Source organism: Hyposmocoma kahamanoa, unplaced genomic scaffold, assembly GCF_003589595.1.
Source record: "Hyposmocoma kahamanoa isolate Upper Pololo Valley unplaced genomic scaffold, ASM358959v1 144, whole genome shotgun sequence".
In the NCBI taxonomy this organism is placed as follows: domain Eukaryota; kingdom Metazoa; phylum Arthropoda; class Insecta; order Lepidoptera; family Cosmopterigidae; genus Hyposmocoma; species Hyposmocoma kahamanoa.
Window position 1 is genome coordinate 583,059 of NW_020653513.1, and position 22,198 is coordinate 605,256.

Here is a 22,198-nt window from a genome sequence, read left to right on the forward strand (position 1 = left end):
AAATCTATGAAAGATTTATCACCCAGTTAGTACCTTTACAGCTACCAGTCCTGGCGAGAGATGTCGCTATTCACTGTATTAATTAAATTTTTATTGAATTGATATTCAATTTTTTTTTGTGAAATTACTCCACTAGTTTGTTATAATTATTATAACAAAGATCGAACACTCAGAAAAAATTCCTTCGATCCGGTCGGATTCGAACCGACGTCTTCTTGCATACCGTGCCAGATGCTATACCAACTAAGCCACGGAACGAACCGTTCCGTGGCTTAGTCCGACCGTTCCGTGGCTTAGTCCGTTGGTATATTTCATTCTTATTATTGTTGACATTAAATTGACAATGACAACTAATTGTGTTTATTAAATTATTTTAATTCGTTCAAGAACTAAAATAATTTCAATAATCACTTAATCACACAAAATAAGTACAAGCAAGAATAAAAATTGATGAGGTGTAAATTCAGAACGCACCCAAAAATAAACTTTTTCTTTTAAATTTAAAAAAGTAATGTTTTATGGGTCAATTGTTTTTCTTTCATCTACCATTTTCCTCGCTATAGTGAGGAGAAAAGTTGTGTGTCTCGCTCGACAGCAAAGTTGTTTTGCGTCTTGTACCTTGAAACCTTCGCTACGCTCAATCTTCGCTTCCATCGCTTGCCCAGGTTTCAATACAAGTACTCGAGTCAAACAACAACTTTGCAGCCTTGCATAACAAATAACTATTTCACCTCACTAGCTCGTAAAGGCTTTCTTTCCCATTAGAAATCTGCGCGCAACATTGTTTTTTCCACGATAGCGTGGAAAAGGTATTTGAAATTCGAACTTTACAAAGGACTGTGGTGCACCTAACTTTTCCCTTCGATGAAAAAAGAAACATAATGACACGTTCAACTACGCGATTTGTCGTAGATCCTTTGGTATATTTTATTCTTATTATTGTTGACATTAAATTAACAACGATAACTAATTTTGTTTATAAAATTATTTAGTTATACTTCAACATGGTTCAACTGTTTTTCTTTCATCTACCATTTCCCTCATTATAGTCAGGTGAAAAGTTGTGTGTTTCGCTCGGCAGCAAAGTTGTTTTGCGTCTTGTGCCATGAAACCCTCGCTACGCTAAGGATTCAATCTTAGTCACTTTCGCTTTCTTAGGTTTCAATACAAACACACGTGTCAAACAGCAGCTTTGCCTTGCATAACAAACAACTATTTTATGAAACTAGTAGTTTCTTATATTTATTCTACAGTGTGCTGACGACCACAGCCACACCACAGATATACATACATGCATTAGTCGGCACACTATACATTTGGTCCAACAGCAGTCGAGTCTAATTTATCTTCTGACTATAGCATCCTCACACAGCGACCAAGTCCCCTTTAGCCGTCAGCCTATCAGTCTTGTGAGTTTGTGAGACTGGCAGTGAGAAAAACCACCCCATTACATTTATTTTCTTCCCCCTCGTCCGTCTGTTGCCTTAGGTCTCACGGCGCAGATATCCTGAACTTATTTGTATATTTATTTAGCACACTTATATGGTTAGGGCTAGGGTCTTCTAGGGTACTTAGAGTTATAGGCACACACCCAAGGGCGCTAGGGTTCTTCTTGCCCTTCTTTATTAAGTTATTTCTGTACAGATTGTTGAAAACCACAGGTTCATCACAGACATACAGACACGGATTAGTTGGCAAACTGTACAATTATTAATATAAAGATTTAGTAGCAGTAGAGGTCCTTGTGGAAGAGTTTGTCCAGGGAAATATTGCCATCTTACCTATTTCTGCCGCCAAGCAGTAATGAAAACATTCCCGTATTCCGGTTTCGAAGGGTGCTGGTGAAATTATAAGCACATGGGACTTGTCAACTTATGTCTGAGGGTGTCGGGCGCAGTGGCAGTGCCCCTCGGATCTTTGTGATTTAAAGCTCTGAGTGGCACTGCAACTGTTAGAGACAGGCGTGTCGCTTACCATCAGGCACACGACTTATTCGTCCCGTCTCATAGTATTTGTATTAAAAAAGAAAAATCGAGCACGAAGAAAAATTTCTTCGATCTGACAAGACTCGAACTTGCGTCTGTAGGTATGCCAATCTAGGGCAACTGATCGAGCGGACTGTACGAATTTGTTTGTGTGTTCTTTAATTTCTGGTTTTACCGGCTTTTTTCCCGAGAGAAGAATCTTTGAAGAAATCAATGAAAGTTTTTCTTCACACAGCCAGGTCTATCAATCTTTATAGGTTGCCGTAAATTGGCAACAGTCAGGTTGTATTCGATTTTTGCATTAATAATTATAACAGCTATATTTTTACTTACAATTACGAAAAAATATTTTGTTTTATTATTTTTCTATTATGTTACCATGAGTGTAGTACATTGTCTTTGTAGACGATTACGTCGATTTGTTTGTTTAAGGCATTTAGTCGGTGCTAAACGGGAGTCGCCGACCCAATTCAGTGACATATAAATTCCATTTGTGGCATAATTGACTCCGCAAACTTCTTCGTGACTTTAATTGCATATTCCATTCTCCAAAGCGCCACTCCAATTGCAAAATCAACTTGCCCTAATAGTTTTCTGCTTGTAATAGACTCTGTGGTATCTTTAATTGACTTCCGTTAACAGTAGCTAGTTAAATAAAGTTTAATATCTATTGTTATTAGCAGAGTAGGTATATTTATCTTAATTTAAGGAGAGACTGCTCGAAGAGAAGATAATATACCTTTCTGCCTGATGTTTTTTATTGACATGTAGAGACGGGATGAAGTAGGCGTAAGGTGCACCCGTCGTTAACAGTTGCAGAGCCATTGAGAGAGTGGGGCACTGCCACTGTGCTCGTTTCCCTGAGACATAAGTTGACAAACCCATGTGCTTGTAACATCACCAGCACACTTACCCTTCAAAACCGGAACGCAGTAATGCTCACATTATTGCTTGACTTGTGAAGTAGATAACGAAGCCATTTCCCTAGACGAACTCTTTCAGAAGGAACTCTACTGTTACTTAATTCAAAAATATTGCATTTTGATGTGAATATAGTGCAGGAAAAGAGAAGCTAATTAAACACAATAGAGAACCAAACTAATTAAAGACAATAGAGAACCGCAGGGTAAAGATGTTAGGCATCTGATACAACGCGACATTTGTTTAGAAGCATTCTAGTAGGGAACATCAAAGGGAAGATCTAGACAAAGTTATTTAGATCAGATAAGGGAAAAACTCAATGTCGTCTAGTGTTAGGAACAAAGATGGTTGGCGATTATTCCAGCTACAAAAAGCCTAGTTTATTATACAAGAAGAATTTTGTTCTATATTTTAAAGTGCAATTATCAATTAATTTAATCCGGTAGTGTTTTTAGAAGAAAGGCTTAGAAGAAATTGAAAGTACAAATATAATTATTATATTTGTACTGTACTACACGATACTACAAGATAGCATCTTAGGTGGAATAAACTACACCATCTTCGTCCTCGAAAGCAACGAATCGATCGAAAGACAGCGCACTGTTAATTCTTTTTTTTTTGTATTACGCGTACTACATGTCCAGTGATGTATGTAATTAATTGCTCACTATATTCGGACATTCGAGGCAACGTGCTGCAAAAATTATCGAAATTACAGATACTACTGATAATAGATACTACAAAACTGAAAAAACGAAATGTTACTGAACGTTATAACAAAATATATAGTTATAGAATATTTTTATAATATTGCTAAGGTCATAATAATGTTCGTCCCTTTGTTTTCCAAATCGATCAGAATCCAGAACAATGTAGCCTAACGTATACATCAGTAAGGGTCGTATTCCAGAAATCTACTCAATGCTCAAGTCAGGATTTGACCAGACTTGAGTATGATTTCAAGCACTGGAAATACGACTCTCATAGCAAGGACTTGAGTATGATTTTAGTGCTCACTGCAATACTCAAATCCTGACTTGAGTATTGAGCAGAGTTCTGGAATACGACCCTAAATGTTAAATTTGGCCAAAGAAATGTACAAGCGGCCGAACCACGAAACTGAATGCGTTATACAAAAGTGCGTTCGTTCGATATTCAAGGCGTGTTAACAAAGGATCACAAATATATCGCACCAAGTAAAAGCCGCAATGTATTACAAAAATGAGGCACACACTCGGTTGCGTATTTGTTTTCTCGAAATTCATACAAAACCAAAATAATTGTTTTTAAAATTAATTACGCATCTTCTGATTACAAAATCACTTGCTCGTTGAAGGAAACGTTCCTGTTTACTCGTTTACCCACAGTTATGGTGCTTTTGCAGTTTATAATGGCGCAATTACGCATTTTTCGCGTTTTCGACTGGTATTTATCTATGATAGGTTTTTTTTGTATGTATGTTACGCGATAACTCCGGTATTGGTGAATCGATTTTCATGATTCTTTTTATGTTAGAAAGAGGGTACCTCCATAGTGGTCCCATTTCATTTTGAAGAAAACCATCCACCTCTAAGGGTGGCTGATCACGCATGAAGATTCATTTTTATAAATAGCGCCTAATTTTAATTTAGGAGCAACTACTTTAATGTTTGATTTTGCTATTTCTCCAATTCAAGGCGTTTTTCTCTCAATATACTTTGAGTAGTGAGAACCGATTTTTATTATCTCCAGTGTCAAGTCCTGTATAGTGGCGAATTTAAGGATATTTCAACAAAACTTAACAAACAGACGTAATTCCACGTATTTTTGAGGATTCATTTTTGTAAATAGCGCCTAAATTTTACTTAAGGAGCAATTATTTTAATGGTTGGTTTTGCTAATCTCCAATTCAAGGCGTTTTTCTGTCTCAATATACTTTGAGTAGTGAGAACCGATTTTTATTATCTCCTGTGTCAAGTCCTGTATAGTGGCGAACTAGGGGATATTTCAATAAAACTTGGCAAATTCTTCGTACTTTTGAGGTCGGTTTTTTTTATACTCTGTACTGAGATTATCAAGATTCTTTGTACGTAGTATTCAAGACCCGTAGCCTTAAAGTTTCATGTAAAATGAAGTGTTGTATGTAGTTAGTATCCCATTACCCTTCTTTTTCTAGATATACCCTTTTTTAACGCAAATTAATTCAAACAAGGAAAGACTATTTAGCGTGACAATTAAAAGGTAATTCATTTAAAACAAATAGCCTCGCCGACAGACAATCATAAAGTGCAACGACCCATCTTTTGGGACTAAAGTCTGGGTTGCGTAAATACTATTTCTGCTTTGCTGTAACAGATTAGACTTTGTTTTGAGATAAGAACACTTTCATGAATAAACGTCGTAACTGGCAAAATTTGAAGGCAAATTTTTAGGTACATTTTTGGGCCAATTCGTTCATTCAACAATTTAAATCGTGAGTTTTAAGTCATGCCAAATTTGTTATGTCAATAAGTTTTAGTGACATAACAAATTTGTAACATTTTTATAATAAAAAAATCGACCTCAAAAGTGCGTGCAATTACTTCTTAGTTTTCTGAGATCTTAGTTTTTCGCGATTGTTACACATAGGAAATGAAACTATTTTTCCGGTTTTAAAAAACAAATATACGCGATTTAAATCCGAAAAAAACTGGGTGACGAAATACTTTCATAAGATTTCTCATAGATAGCGCTACAGTTAAAAAGTCGTTGAAAAACCAAATACAAAGATACGACAAATAACATAGAAAAATTCGTGAGGTCCACTGGTTCGTTCCGTGGCTTAGTTGGTATAGCGTCTGGCACGGTATGCTAGAAGACGTCGGTTCGAAGCCGGATCGAAGGAATTTTTTCTGAGTGTTCGATCTTTGTATTAATAATTATAACAAAGTAGTGGAGTAATTTCATACAATAATAATTGAATATCAATTCAATATAAATTTAAATAGTTTCATTTATTACATCTATTTGCCAAGTTTTGTTGAAGCCGGTTACCGAAAAGCGCGAAACCTGATTCATCTCCTAGTTTGCCACCTATAGAGGAGGAATATTTTCTTCAAATTTTAATGGAACCAATTCTGAGGTACCTTCTTTCCAACAACAAAGAATCATCGAAATCAGTTCACAAATACGTAATATACACGTAATATACACAAATAAAGAAAATATAAAATACAGTCGAATTGAGAACCTCCTTTTAAAATTAAAGTCGATTAAATAATTAAAAAGGTTGTATACCTTGTATACCATGAGTAGAGAATGTTCGTTTTTAAAATCTTTGTAAGACTTTTGAGTTTTGCCTACATAGCTATGACAAAACTGTCTGACACCGTCCATTACGGAGGAGAGCGAGAATCATTACGATTGCATCATCACGCTTACCTTCAATCTTAGAGGATGGAAAAGAATAAAGGAAAGGAGCTGCCCTATCTACGGAATAAACTACTTACCTAAACCAAAAATTACCACTACCACACTTATGGCGGATTTAGTGTTGTACCATAATCATAGATAAGTCAATATCGACATGCAAATGTATGGCTTGAATGTTGAAACTGTTTTTTTGGTTTTTATGTTTACAAATTTGTATAGTTTACTGTAATCAAAGTATGATTAATACTAAGCTATTATTACTAGGTAAGTAATGAGCAATTCTAATCAAAATTAAAATTAAGGTTATTTACCAATAAATGTAACGAGGAATAGCATTGTCGTGTAATCTAGTTACATTGAAAGTTCTATTAAAATTTTACTCTTTAAAATGGAGCTAACAAACGAAGATGGTATTTGATCCAATTCAATTCTGCAATTCAATTCATTTCTGTTCGGCATCCTATAATTTTCAACCATTCTTTCTTTCTTTTTTCGTTTGTAGGCAAACTTTAAAAATAATAATAATGAAATAATAGAAACCTCGTAGTGAATTGTTTTAATAACAGAATATCGATAATATGTCTGCTTACAAGGACAACACTATCTCAAAGTAAGCGTTATCAACAATCATCAAAACATACTAAACAGGAAATCTAAAGTAACCAAAGTAAAGTTCGGCAAGATTTACAAATAAACTACTTAAATGAGTCTAATTACATGAGATATTTAGGCTAATGAATCATTTATAGACAGAAAAATAACATATGCCAATGTGTAATGTAACATTCGGTTGATTTCCGCTTTTTCTTCTGCCGCACCCCTTAATGCTGCAGCGACGCATTTTTAACAATACTTAATTGTTCTCACTGTCAATATTTTTTGTCCACTTCATTACAATTCATGCGAATAATTCACTAAAACATTTGGCCAAACATTGGTTTTGACATTTGATGTACTTCCCTTTGACAACCGGAAACGGTTATCAAAGGGTACTACAAAAATGGTAAAATGAAGACAGTTGGCATTTAAGATGACGTTACGTATTTTCGATTCCAGTGTTTGACATAAATCAATGTAGTGCTATCTCTTTTGGCTTATGACGGCACGCAGTAGTTAAACAAAGACAATAAAATGTTTGTTTTCAACGTCTAAATGCATCATACATATAACGTCTGATTTATGTATGTCAATATAACATGTCCTTTGGTTTCCATAGTCTAAACCTTCAATAGTCAGTAATCCAATCCTATCCTATGTATTTGCCTTAAAGTTTGGCAAGCGAGTTGATATGTGGCATAAAAATGCATTTTTATAGGTACGAAGATGCTGACGTTTTGGTTGGGAAGTTACATGTTTTAATAAAAAATTGATGGTTTTTCGTGTTATGAGATTGGTTCTCGTAGTTATTGTTAAGTTCCTGAGACTGATCTTGAAGTAGTTTAAAGTAAATATTTTATTAATTGAAATTCAATCTCGTTCAACAAAATCTAGCACAGCTCAGCGCTAACGTTAAAACTACGCGTCCGGGGTTTATTACGGTCTTTGAAGTTTACAGGGCCACAGCGAGCTTGTACTTGAACAATGATACTGCTATTAGAACAATGAGATGGTGAAAAATACAACGATGGGCTGGCGAAATTGAATTACGTCACTAACCTTTTACCACTTTTAGGGTCTACTGTAATTAGTTCACGCAATTTCCTTATGGGTTCATTGCATAATCTAAGATTTTTAGGGAATATTGGTTCAGTATTAATTGTAGCTAAATAATAGCAACATAATGGAGTATGTTTAGTCTGCCACCGTGACCTAACGGTTACCATACTGGACTACCACGCAGTGTATAGCCTACATTTATTTCTCTCGTGAGTTTGGGTGTACATAGTGGTTGTCTATGTGGGTGTCCAAGGCACCCGCGACCACAAAACAATAAATACAGTAGAAATGGTTAGTTAGCGTCTGAACTAACTAACTATAGGTCTCGAAAGACCAATCTGAGCTCAGTCCGCCATTTTCGCTTGGTATGGTATGGTTGTGTCATTCTTTCGTGCAAATTTTTGTAAAATCCTAGAAAAATGCCTGATTGTGTTGTTTTATAGTGCAAGAACGATATCCGCACCAAAAATATTACCCGTGGTGGTATTTCATATCATCGGAAAGTCTTATTTCAATAAATTTTCAATTTTCTATAAGAAATGAAACTATTTTTCCGGATTTAAATAAAAACCGACGTCTCAATTTTCTGTTTATCGAAATATTTTTTGTTACAAAAAATGTAAGTAAGCTTCTTTTTTGGAGAACTGAATTAATAACTCCAACTCTTCGTCGTTCAGCAATTAACCGCTAGATGGCGGTACAGGTAATATAATATCAAAACGTCGTAACTTGCAATGATAGCTAGTGATGGTATTGAACTTTCAACGATGTACCAACAGGGTAAAGTTTAATAGTACATTACGATATTAGTGCGTAAAGATGGTTATAACATGCGAGGCGGAGTCTGAGGCTTAATTGAGCCGAGCATGTTATAACCAATACGCACGTATATCGTACGACGTTTTTTAACACATTTGCGAGGAAACAGAAAAAAAACATTTTATATTTTGTTCATTTTTAATTATTGAAACAGTTAGTGAAATTACAATTATTAAAATGATACGTAGTTGTAGTTGGTTTTTTAATTATGTTATTATTATTATTACTATTCATAATGTCATTGTTTTGTATTAGGGTAAATGTTGGAGACGACGAAACTTCTTGAAAGGCGGCAGAAGAGCATTGTAATTCGTCATTAGTTGTAAATAAAAAAGTATCATCAGTAGAAGTAGAGGGGCGCGGCTCAGGGCAAAACTTCTTCGTTTTGTTAAATAAACTCAATCTGTGAATGCACACTGTTGCTTTCCCGCCATTTTAACAGCGCGCTAGCGCTGCCTACTGACTGGCGCCGCGCGGCGATTTGTTTGAAATTTGAATAGCAACAGCGCGCTGCTCTCTAGCTGGAGTCGTGCGGCGGCGATCAGTTCCATATTTGAAATGGCAAATAATACTGTTATGGAATTTGTATGGACTATAACTTAACTATTTGCTTTGGTAACACACGCGTTTTTTACGACCCGCTTTACATATTTAAAACCGGTGGAATTACATTAGCTTTACGAGCAAGGGTGTTAAAAATTATATTAACAATATATATATTATATGCTCGTAAAAATATACATAATTTCAATAAGAAAGAAGATATCCATAATATTAACCTTAGAGCTATGTCCAAACTCATGGTACCACGATTTCGTTTAACCAAGGTAAACAACTCTTTTGTGGGGAACTGTATACGTTTTTACAATAAGATTTCGGAGCATATATTAAGTTTATCATTTCCTAAGTTTAAAAACTACATTAAAAATATTTTCATCGAAAAATCATATTACCAAATTGAAGACTACGTGTTAGATAAAGATGTATGGAAAGACGACATGGCTCCAGAATCCACACAAATTTGATTCAAAGTGTATTATAGCATAGCATTTAAGTTTATTTGAAAAGAGCAATCCCTAGAGTTTCTTGCTCGTTCTTCTCAGGGAGGTCAGCGTAGTGAACGAGCAGTAGCTTAAATGTGACGATTTCAAGTGTAAATTTATTTTACCTATGGAATAAATAATCTTTGACTTTGACTTTGACAATCCAGAATTTGTTATTTCTTTTTAAATTTGAAACTACAACCAATCAATATCAAGATCTTGCAGTGTTTCAAATTAGGAATAAGTGAGTTTTGATTCTCATTTGTTCTCACAGTAAATGAGGCTTACGGCCATTGACTTACAAATAAATGGACGACGGGTCTAATACAAAAACCACGAAAAAAATGTCCCAAGTCAACCTATTCGAAATTTAAATTGTAATGTCATCGCAGTATCGCGCTGTTAGTAGAACAAATGAAGACTAAAGCGGAGTGTCGCGCTCTGTATACGATTTTAGCGCCTTACAAGTGCGGACACTTTTTAGCGCGGACCCGACGTCCATATAATTGTAAGTCAATGCTTACGGCACTTTCATTGCTTTTTCTTCAGCGTTATTTTGCATCCTTGATAATACCGTCACATTTGCAAAAAGCAAACTTTTCAAAAGAGAGGTTTATCGGTCGGTAACCTTTGTATGCTTATAAAATGTCATATATATACATAATTCCATTCTTGTATAATCAGTGATCACATCGTGTAAGTCGAGTAAAATTAATCATATTCGATTTATTTACTTAAATTAAAATGTTAGAAAATCCTCGCATGATGTTGAGTTAGCTTTTGCTAGCTTAAATCCATTAGAAGTTACCCAATATTTGGGAAAAAAGTAACCCTGTGAAAGTTGCCTCAAGGCCTAAAACAATACCTTAATGCATAACTCTAATAGTACTGAATATTTTATTGTGCTCTATTCAGACGGAAGTACAATCAATTTCGAAGGGTGGTGAACTTTAACGTACTGCCACGCGTAAAATGCATTTGTTTTTGTGAAAACACAAAGTTTCATATCACATAAATCGCGGGTTACGACAATTAAAAATTTCACATATACGTATATAATTTCACGTATACATAATTTGTTTCATGTAATTCGTATTATTTTTGTGATTTTCATACATTGACATACCAATAAATGGACGATGGGTCTAATACAAAAACCACGAAAAGTGTTCGGAATTAACCTATGTAAACAATCACGTCTCTTTCTGTCTTTTGTGCATGCAACGTGCAGGACAGTTAGCTACTATTTGATTATTTAAATTCTTTCTGTAATTTCTGTTTACGATTAATTTAAATATAAATAACATACTACTACTTTAAAAAATACCGCATTTAAATGATAACCATGATTATCCAACATAATGAAAATATTATACACCACCGTGTTTTTTCATTTTACTTTTTTGCAAGTTTTTATTATACCGTACGGCATGATTGACAAGCGCGCTGTCAGTCGAAGTCGAAGACTGTGCGCGATTGATGCTGTTTCTGTGATTTAATGCCCTATGTTTAGTAGTACTAAAAATAATAATTAAGTATTGTTGCAATACAAATTATGTTTAATACGCGAGGCTAAAGAAACTGCCGCTTAGAAGGTGAATTGCATCTACTGACAATGGTTTCCAGTATAGAGTTGGAGTTGGCATGCAACTTGCAGAACAATAAGGCTGACTTTTTACGCATAATGGCTTGGAAGTCATCCGTTTGTGTCAACGCAAACATGCCTGACGCGGCAGATTACAAAACATAGGCAGATACGCAACAAACAAAATGAAGCCGCTTTTCATTTATTGTGTGCGTGACAACTAGGAGGGGCGCTATAAGGACATGCGCATTTGTGTGCGGGTAAGATTGCCAGATGCAGCGAAAAACTCTCGTATTTTTTTGTGTTGCTTTCTGTAATACTAATTTTACAAACTGGAAATGTTATTTTGCAACTGGTACTTAAGTGGTATTAGGATATCAAACAAATTATATACAATATAAGTTAATATGTAATTGTTGTTATTTTATTTACATCACATAAAGGAAAACATATTTTTTAAGATATTTTAAAATTGAAAGGCTTTGATAATGCAAAATATTTATTACAATCACAGTTACATACACAATATCTTAATAACCTTTATTTTTTACTACTGTTTTTGTTTGTTAATACTGTTTCGCGTCTATACATCGAGCATTCGTTTCTGATTTTGAAATGTAGTGCAATCGCGCCATCAAATACTATTCTTTTTTTTTTTTATTAAATTGACTTTGTAATCAATTCCATAGCATTGATAATCATCTTCTAATTAGACAAAAATTGTTTGGTTCCCAATGAAACTCTTTACAACCTGTGAAGTTATGTAATACATTACAATACATTTTTTTAAATTTATTGACACGTTTTGATTTCAAAATCATTCTGTTTCTGACATGTGCACACAACAACAAAAGTTGTATGTATCTATCGGGCTACATTTTTTTTTGTGTGCATAATGGATTGCCCTTTCGGACCGGCTCCAAAACTACAACGAATTTATTACATCTGAATATGTACTATAGGTAATTCGGGGTCGCAGATTTTAAATTTGGCGCTAAATCGCTTTTCCAATTTTCCGGCGCCATCTTGAAAAAACTAGATACCAACAATTGTATTATTCTGGGCCCTTCATTTCCTAAGTACAATTGTGAGCGTCACGATGGTTGGGCCAGTCATTATCCATAAACATTTTAGTGCGGGCCTAACCTTTAATTTTCCTAATTTATATTCAAGGTAGTCTATTTAAAATAGGCATTTTGTTCATAAAAATAAAATAATTTATTGAAAAAAACTCAAACATTTCTTCTTACAAAATAAATCATCAATTGATATTTTGTATGCGTTAGAGCATCGCCTGAAGGACGAACGACTCTTGTAGTACTTACGGGTTGCTATTATAGGCCTGCTTCTTCCATTTTAGTTCGCTCAGAAGAATGTTGTCATCTTCGCTGTCTTCTTCGGAGGCTGAAGAAGAGAAGGTAGCATCGTCCATGACTTCATTAGGATGCAGTTGCACATCCTCTTCTTCGTCATCATCACTGACGTCTCCTGAAAAACATACTACGTCTGCGTTAGCAGCAACGCTTAAAATGTCTACCGTTGTTGAATAACTATGAAAAATATAGAGATGAAATTAGTTTTAATAGACGCGAAAAGTAACGTACGGCCCAGATTGATACAATTGTGTGGAAAAGTTTGAAACGTCACCACACTACAATTTTTTATTTATTCATCGGTGTACGTGTATTCAAAACATTGATTGTTTATATATCTAATGAATCAACAAATACTAATAAGTTATACTCATAAAAATATATAGAAAATGATACTTACAATCGCCAAATCTGGACTCACAATTTTCCACCAAACGGAACGTATCCGAAACTGTTGGCTAACTGACGTAGACGCGATATTTACGCGGGAGTTTAAGGCTTGGCTCTCGCATAATCGTGTGCCACGGGGCCCGTCCAATACAGACGTAAAATTGATGAGATAAATTCGATTTTGCTATCCGCACAATCGTATTAGACCGTCCCGAAAGGGCTATTAGACATTGGTTTGAGAATAATATAGGTAAATCTGAGTTACCTAAAAACAATTTTAGACCGTTGTAAATGGACTAGCCTGTATGTATATTGGGGTGTTTCATTTAAAAAAAATTAGATTTTCATATGACTTTGCTTACGCCCTGAGTCTCAGTGCTGTATAAAATATATATGCAGAATTTCAAGATGATTGGATAATATTAAGGGGTTGCACACTTTGTTCACTTTTATTTCATACTAGTGAAATTTCGAATATTGAAGTGCCTTGCACTAATGGGCTTTTCATGTATTTCTTTAATTTGTAGTTAAATGTGGTTAATAAAGTGGGAACCATAGTAGGAATTTGGCTACGAAAAAAAGGTACCTTGTAGTAAGTTTTTAGGATCTCGAATTCCTCAAGATTAGACAACAACAGACAACATCACAAACGTCGCTCTGACCCCAAAGTCTGTAACTAAAGTACTTAGGTTATGGAAATTGGAAACTATGACACTGCCACAAATACCCAGATCTGAGTAAATATAGAAAAGTTAGTTTTTTTTCGTAGATCCGGCCCTATCATACCCGGATCATACCCGGTACCTCCAATATGGCGACACCATGAAAACCGGTGTGCTAGCCACTCGACCACGGTGGTCAATCCTAAAGGTTTAAGATTATTACAACTCTTACTCGTGTATCCAGGAGGTTGGTCTAGAAACGATTCACTTTCAGAGTTTCAGGGAGTCTGCATCAAGTAATATGGACGGCAAAGGCAATATATGCACTTAAAATTGTCCTCTTTACGAAACAGTTCAATATACCTCTACGAGAACCGAAGACAAGATAAGAAGAAGACAATGATATGAGTTACATATTTTGTCAGCCTCATATACGTTCATTTTTGGCACGAGGCGATTGTAAGTCGATGGGCTCCAAAGAATGTTTTGTATATTCTACAACTTCTGAACACTTCAAACAACAATTGCTAAGAGACACTATCTTCTGACAGAAACGAACGTAAGATTGGTTAGTTTGGTCGAGCGTATTATTAAGATTGTTAAGGAAAATATAGTTAAAAATTTAGAAACCAAACGTGCAAATGAAAAGGAAATTAAACGAATAGAGGGTAAAAAATTCGATTTTAAATGATAAAACCTGACCCAATAAGAAAACAAAGACTTTGTTTGAATTGTTTGGGCTCATCGACGTGACAAAATACTCGAAGTGAATATCTATGAAGCCATGTGAACGCTATTAAGGTGGTCAATGGTATCACAGAAAGAGGAATTGCTCTGATAAAAACACAAAGTGAACATTACAATGGGTTGTATTGTTCAAAGTGAAATTACGGATACGTGGGACTTGTCAACTCATGTATCAGGGTGACGGGCGCAGTGTTAGTGCCCCGCAGATCTTTGCGATTTAAAGCTCTGAGTGGCGTTGCAATTGTTACGCACAGGCGTGTCGCTTACCAGCAGGCGCACGACTTGTTAATCCCGTCTCTTGGTATCACATAAAAAAAAGTTGATTAATATATTATATAACACATCTTTTGGGTACCACACTACCTATTAATCTTAGCGTCTAGTTTTAATATAATTTTAAGTTCGTAATTTGTAGTTTTCTCAATAAAAATAATTAACATTAATAAAAACGTATTTTTTGCCCACTTTTACAAAAGTGATCAAAGTGTGCAACCTCTGAATGTTATCCAATTTTCTAGAAATTTGGCATATATGTTTTTTACATCACTCAGACTTGGGGCGTAAGCAAAGTCTCCAAAAATTTTATTTTTTGCCTAACAAAATGAAACATCCTAATGTACATATAATGCATGCATTATTTAATTTCTATATAAAAATACAAATTAATCAATGATCTTACCACACATGTATATTTGTCTAATTTTAAGGAAACCTATGTCGAAATAAACTGGCAACACATACGGATTCTAACTGCCTCCGTGGCCGAACGGTTACCATGCCGGACTGCCACGCAGAGGTCCCAGGTTCGATTCCCGGGCCGGGAGAAGTATTTGTATGGCCTACATGTATTTCTCTCGTGAGTTTGGGTGTAATTTGTGGTTGTCTATGTGTGTGTCCATGGCACCCGCGACACAGGGTTTCCCTAGTGCGGGGCTATGTCGAGTGTGTGCGTTATTTATTTATTTATTTATTTATTATTTATGTTCAGATTTTGTGTTCCGAGTAAATCTCAAAAAATATTGGGTAAATAAATTACAAAACAGTTAAATAATAGTTCTATGTGAAAAGATATTCCATCTTATTTTTTTTTGGGAACAACTTTTACAATGTTTAAAGAGAAATAACTAATCACTCGTAACGTGCAAACAATGCGACGCTGTGCTTAGAACTGACGCGAGTTTGTATTGTTTTGAATACGTATTTGCTTTCGTGGCTTCACTTTCGTGTTCGGCGCGCTTCATCTGCCTATATTTTGTAATCTGAGTCTGACGCATTGCATAAACGTAGCAGTCCCAACAACATTGTTGTACTAGAGGCGCTGATGCTCTTAAGCTTCTTCTTCTTCTATAGGTTGGTCCACAGGTTGCACGTGTAGAAAACTTGGCAGTACGCTTTAAAAAGCTGAATTTATTACTTTTTAAGCACGGATCGTCGTCCATTTGTTGATAGGTCAATACTTTCATATGACAAAAGCACTTTTTACGTACGATCACATATTGCTTTTTTATCAAGGGTATCATCATTGTTATTAAGCTACATGTGTGCATGATTGGACGTATAGTCATGAGCATGTCAAAATTTACTCTTTGGATTCTACACCGTTCTTATCTCAAGGGGCATAGACTTGAATTTTTTATCTACAATATCAAGCTTGATTAGCTTTTCACTGTATAACGATTTAAACGTATAACGGCAAAATAAAACAACACCAAAATGACTGTTTGTTACTCTAATAACCAAAGAAAGGTGTCTATAGAAGTTGTATAGATTTATAAATGCCAGAAAACCATTTAACAGGGTTTAAGAATGGAGTTAGGTGTTCACTAACTTTAAAATGTCTGTACAATACAAAGTACTCTTTATTGCACCCGAATACAAAATACAGAGACAAACAAAAGACAAAAGGAGGGTACAACAGTCGACTTTATTTTACCTTCAATAGCTGTCATTTGCACAAGTAGTCAACGTTGATGAATTGTTGCAAATAAAGGGTACAATGCAAAAATAACAATGGCGTCTTTTTGAATTTCATTCAGTATGGAGCGGTTTCAGGTTTATACTTGAGACCTAAAATAAAAATATTTTCGTATTGTAATGTGTTTTTTTAAAATTGGAATGTATGTTTTTTATTTAATTTAAGGCGAAAACTTGAAAAAATACCTTCTTGTGAAATATATTTCCTAGAGAAACAGTGCCATTATACCTCTTTCTGCCCCCAGGCAGTATTGTGAGCATTACTGCGCTCCGGAAGAATAAGCGATTTGTAAAAATTACAGGCACATATGGGACTTGTCAACCTAAGTCTCAGGATGACGGGCACAGTGGCAATGCCCCTAAGATTTTTGCTCTGAGTGGCACTGCAACTGTTATGGATAGGTGTGTCGCTTACCACCAGGCGCACGACTTGTTCGTCTCGTCACTTGGTATTATAAAAATAATAACAGGTACGGCCGCTGGTGAAACTACAGGCACGTGGGACTTGTTATCTTTATGTGTCAAGGTGACGGGCGCAGTGGCAGTGTCCCACAGATCTTTGCGTTTTAAAACTTTGATTGTCACTGCAACTGTTATGAGTGGACGCGTCGCTCACCACCAGGTGCATAACTTATCGAGTTCTTAGGTTTTCGCGATTGTTACATATAGGAAATGAAACTATTTTTCCGGATTTAAATCGCGACAAACCAACGTTTTGGGCCCTTTACAGGTCCATACAGACGTAACTGTTCCAATATTAGACATAACTGGTTGATACCTGTGCCACCTCAGTCAACCGGGACTATGGGACCTGTAAAGGGTCCGTAACGTTGGTTTGTTTGATAAAACAAATATACGCGATTTAAATCCGGAAAAATAGTTTCATTTCCTAGGTGCATAACTTGTTCGATATTGCTTCACACGTTTTTTATTTATTTATGCAGGTAGGTGCTTAAAACATAATGATGATTTCTAAAATTATACACATGTGTAATATATGTTTACGGGTGCTACAGTTTAACGTGCGCCCTTAGCAATTCGACAACATTTGCCTCTGAGGATCTCGAGTTCATAAAGGATTCCAGTGTTGACTAATGAGAATATAAGGCACAGGTGTTAATTTGTTACGATTTTACCTTCCTTTATTAATAGTTACTTAGAAAAGAGATCTACTTCAAATAATTAATGTATCTTTCGAGAGGTTGTTTTTGAGAGTAAATTCTTCAGCATCATCCTTGGCACGCCTTCACTCAGTGCCGTAATTTATACTGTGACGTCATCCCACCTTTTTATCACTCTCTTTTCTGGTTACTGGCCACTTACATTTTAAATTTTGAATCGTTTTTTAATTCCTTTTCTTCGTTATTCTCATTCCTGTCAAAACTCTCCAAGATTAATTCCTCCGTGGCCGAATGGTTACCATACCGGACTGCCATGAAGAGGTCCCGGGTTCGATTACCGGACCGGGAGAAATATTTGTATATTTGTATTGCTTACATTTATTTCTCGCGTGAGTTTGGGTGTAATTTGAGGTTGTCTATGTGTGTGTCCATGGCACCCGCGACACAGGGTTTCCCTAGTGCGGGGCTATATTGAGTGTGTGTGCGTTATATTTATTTAAGAGAAAGGACGTGTGCGTCGAAAACCTCAATCCTCAATTTGTTAACGTCACTTATTTTAACTGCTTAAAAGCATTAGATATATATACAAATACAGGCCCTTTTGGGGTAAGTGTCAACTTTATGTTAATCCGTTGTAAGGGAGTGTTTTATGCTATTCTACCTGTTTTTTATGTCATTGTATATTTGTTACAAATTTTCTGTTCCCCTTTTACTCCTTCCTTTAATAAATTTTATGTGAACTGAGCCTTCACTCTTCAGCCACACTCGGCAGCGAGAGGTCCTGCCCTACAGTCCCCGTCAGAGTGCGGCGCTGCTCATCCCACCGGCTGCACACCTCTAGGGTGTGCTGTGCGGTGTCATCCGCAGCGCCGCACTCGTGGCACGATGGGGACGGTTCCCTCCGCGCCACCTTGCGTAGGTAGTGACCGAAGCAGCCGTGCCCGGTCACACTAACCTAACCTACTAATAGAGAGCAACCAAGCAACCAAGATTTATAAAGAGAACAAATAAAAAGATATACTTGTTATAAATGTCATCAATTGTTAATAGAGAAGACTTATAATAAAATAATCTCAGTACAGAGTACTAAAAAAACCGACCTCAAAAGTACGTGGAATTACGTCTATTTGCTAAGTTAGTTCGCCACTATACAGGACTTGACACTGGAGATAATAAAAATACGTGCTCACTACGACACTACTCAAAGTATATTGAGAGAAAAACGCCTTGACTTGGAGAAATAGCAAAATCAACCATTAAAGAAATTGTTCCTAAATTAAAATTAGGCGCTATTTATAAAAATGAATCTTCATGCGTGAACAGCCACCCTTCGAGGTGGATGATTTTCTTCAAAATGAAATGGGACCACTATGGAAGTGGGTACATGATTCTTTTTTTGTTGGAAAGGGGGTCCTTTCCAACAAAAAAAGAATCATGAAAATCGGTTCACAAATACCGGAGTTATCGCGTAACATACATACAAAAAAAAGAAAAAAGAACATACAGTCGAAATAACAACCCCCTTTTTTTTGAAGTCGTTTAAAAAGAGGATCAAATATTATTTTTGACATCTAACATTAATTTAGTATGTTTAAACATAATGATAATGTTACCATAAATGCAGTTAATGAATAATTTATCCGTAGATCAATTAATATAGATGGAACAATTAACATTAATCATAAAAAATATCGTTTATTAAAAAAAAACTGCACATTTACAATAGATAAATAATTATCAAATAATGTTATCCCATAATAAAACCAAATAACAATAAATACGCACACACTCGTATACTTCACGCCTTTTTGACATCGGGGAAGGCAAAAACCTTAGCTTCTTATTAGGTATGTTACCGATACACATCTTTCGCTTAACAAGGGCATTCTTGACCTGGTCTTTCTTAAGGACGTCCTTAATTTGGTCATAGTAAGTGCGCCTTAGTCGGCTCTTATCAACTTCCCTGCTCACACTCGCCTCATAACTCCGTCAATCCCTTTTGTTTCTCTCCTAAATGAAAAGTTACGACATAAAATCAAAAATGTACTTTTATTTATTTATTTGTTTATTATTGTATGCAAAACAAGACCAGATAACAATCATATTACCTTAAAAGTTAAATATGATATTACAAAGTCCTGTACCAGATTGTAATCATAGAGTCGTATTCCAGAACTCTACTCAATGCTTAAGTCAGGATTGCACTGGAAACACAAGCATTGGAAATACGACCCTAATGGCATGACTTGAGTATGATTTCGAGTGCTTTAAACCATACTCAAATCCTGACTTGCGCATTGAGTAGAGTTCTAGAATACGACCCTTAGTTATGTTGACACATTATTGTAATGTTATGGACAGGCGTTTAGCTTAACATCAGACACACGACTCGTTCGTCCCGTCACTTGATATTATCAAAAAAAAGTAACAAGAAACATCTACTGTTCACAATTTGATAATAATTTAGTACTTAACTAATATACTTATTTACTAAATAAAAAAGAGACATAGGTTTAGGTGAATACCCTTGTAAGTACTAGGCGAGATCTTGAATCAAAAATATATAAACCAGAGTTTTTCATAGATATCTTGTTTTAAAGCCGACAGATTCTTATGAGGGGATTATAAAAGTAAGTGTTATTCTTTTTTGTTCGCAAGTAAAATGTCTTGCTAGGTATTGGAGATAACGCCTTGCGCAAATATTTATTTTACTTAAAAAGTAAGAAGAGTCAATCTCGTCATGAAGAATCTAATATTAGAATACTAAAAATATTCATGAGTTTATACAATAGCACTAAATCAGAGTAAACGATAAACATATTCATAACAACAATTACATATATAACACAAACCAATAACTGCAAAGTAAAAGTCAAGTTAAATAGTCTTTATTTCATAGGTAAGTAACTTATAACTGAAACTGAAACATATTTCGAATATTATAAGATCGTATAAGAAGTAAGTAGTATTACTTCTGCAAGAGCTAAACGGGTTAATATCATGGAGTTTAGCCATCAAAGTAGGTACGCAAAAGCTGTAAATAACCTTTTAGCGTGTTATCACACTGGCAATTTGAAAGCGATGCGACAGCATGACGTGCACGCTCTCAAATCGCCAAACGACCGCAGCGATGACGCTGCGTGCTCGTGGCGGGCACGCCACGCTGTCGCATGGCTTTGAATTCACTCGCATTTCGCTAGTATGATAAGACTCTTAGGATAAAGTTCTTAAACAAAGAAGTGTAACACACTTATACACAATAGTGAAACTATAGTTTTCAAACTTCGTGTATGGCAAAGTTTGCACGTTGGCGCGTTTGCATCGATGCAGTCCCACGTTTGCATCGTTGCAATCGCCTATAAATCGCAAGTATAGCGATGCAATCGCGCGTTTACATCACTACTTAATGTCACCGCTTTTAGATCCGAAAAAAATAGTTTCGCGAAAACCTGAGAACTCGAAATGAAACTATTATTCCGAAACGCGTATGTTTGTGTTATTTTTTATAAAAACGGTTTCGGACTCTTTACATGTCCCATGGTCACAGCTGACTGTTAAGGTCAAGTCATTAACCAATTACGTCTACCATTAATGCTAAAGCTGTGGTAGCCTAGTAGTGTAACCTATCGCCTATCAAGCAATGGGCGTGGGTTCCACCCAGGGCTTGTTTGTTTGACCTCTGTGTTTTTCGGAATTTATGCGCGAAATTTAGTATGAGCTTTTCGGTGAAGGAATACATTGTGTGGAAACCCGCACATATCTGCAAAGCAATTTAATTACTTATTTAATATATACCTAATACTGATACAATGACATATACATCAAACAGTATTTTACAGATATATGTATACATATAAGTACGCAGACGGTAAGCATTTATTACGTAATTTATTAAATATGTACACATTTAATTTTAAACATTTAAAGTTTTCACAAAATGTTCCCTTATATTTTATTTTATGTTCTTGACATTAATTGCCTGCTTAATTTGTTTAGGCAAATTATTAATCAGTGATTGTACTTTAACATTTAATTTATTTTTACCGTAGAAATTATTAAGAATTATATGTATAAAGTTCTCAATCCGCATCGGGCCCGCGTGGGAACTACAGGCCAAGCCCTCCCATTGCCAGAGCACGCCTATGTCCAGCTGTAGGACTATATAAGCTAACTTATTATACTCTAATTATTCTTTTCTCCTATTCTTACCTGATTAAAATTTTGAGTATTATTATTTATACAATCCTACTTCAGTCTATATATATATATATATATATATATATATATATATATATTTCGTTTTTTTTTTGTCATTTGTGTATATGCAGTATGTGTATTAAATACGTATTCTGTTGCGCCCTCAATTAACTTTATCTTAGATACTTTTTCCTTCTACCCAGGTTGCCTGATTTGATTTGATTTAATTGCCATTTAGGAAATAAGGTCACCTGTTGTACCTGTAATTTTTTGTATTATTGTATATTTGTCCCAGTATGCAATAAAGAATATTTATCTTACATACATATCATGAA

At 35.4% G+C, this 22,198-nt stretch overlaps 1 protein-coding gene across 1 annotated transcript in view; it reads left to right on the top strand.

Annotated features, from left to right (window-relative positions):
* The window catches only part of LOC113240498, a 220,763-nt gene that overhangs the window by 67,450 nt on the left and 131,115 nt on the right, over positions 1-22,198 (top strand). The gene's annotated exons all lie outside the window — the stretch shown is intronic.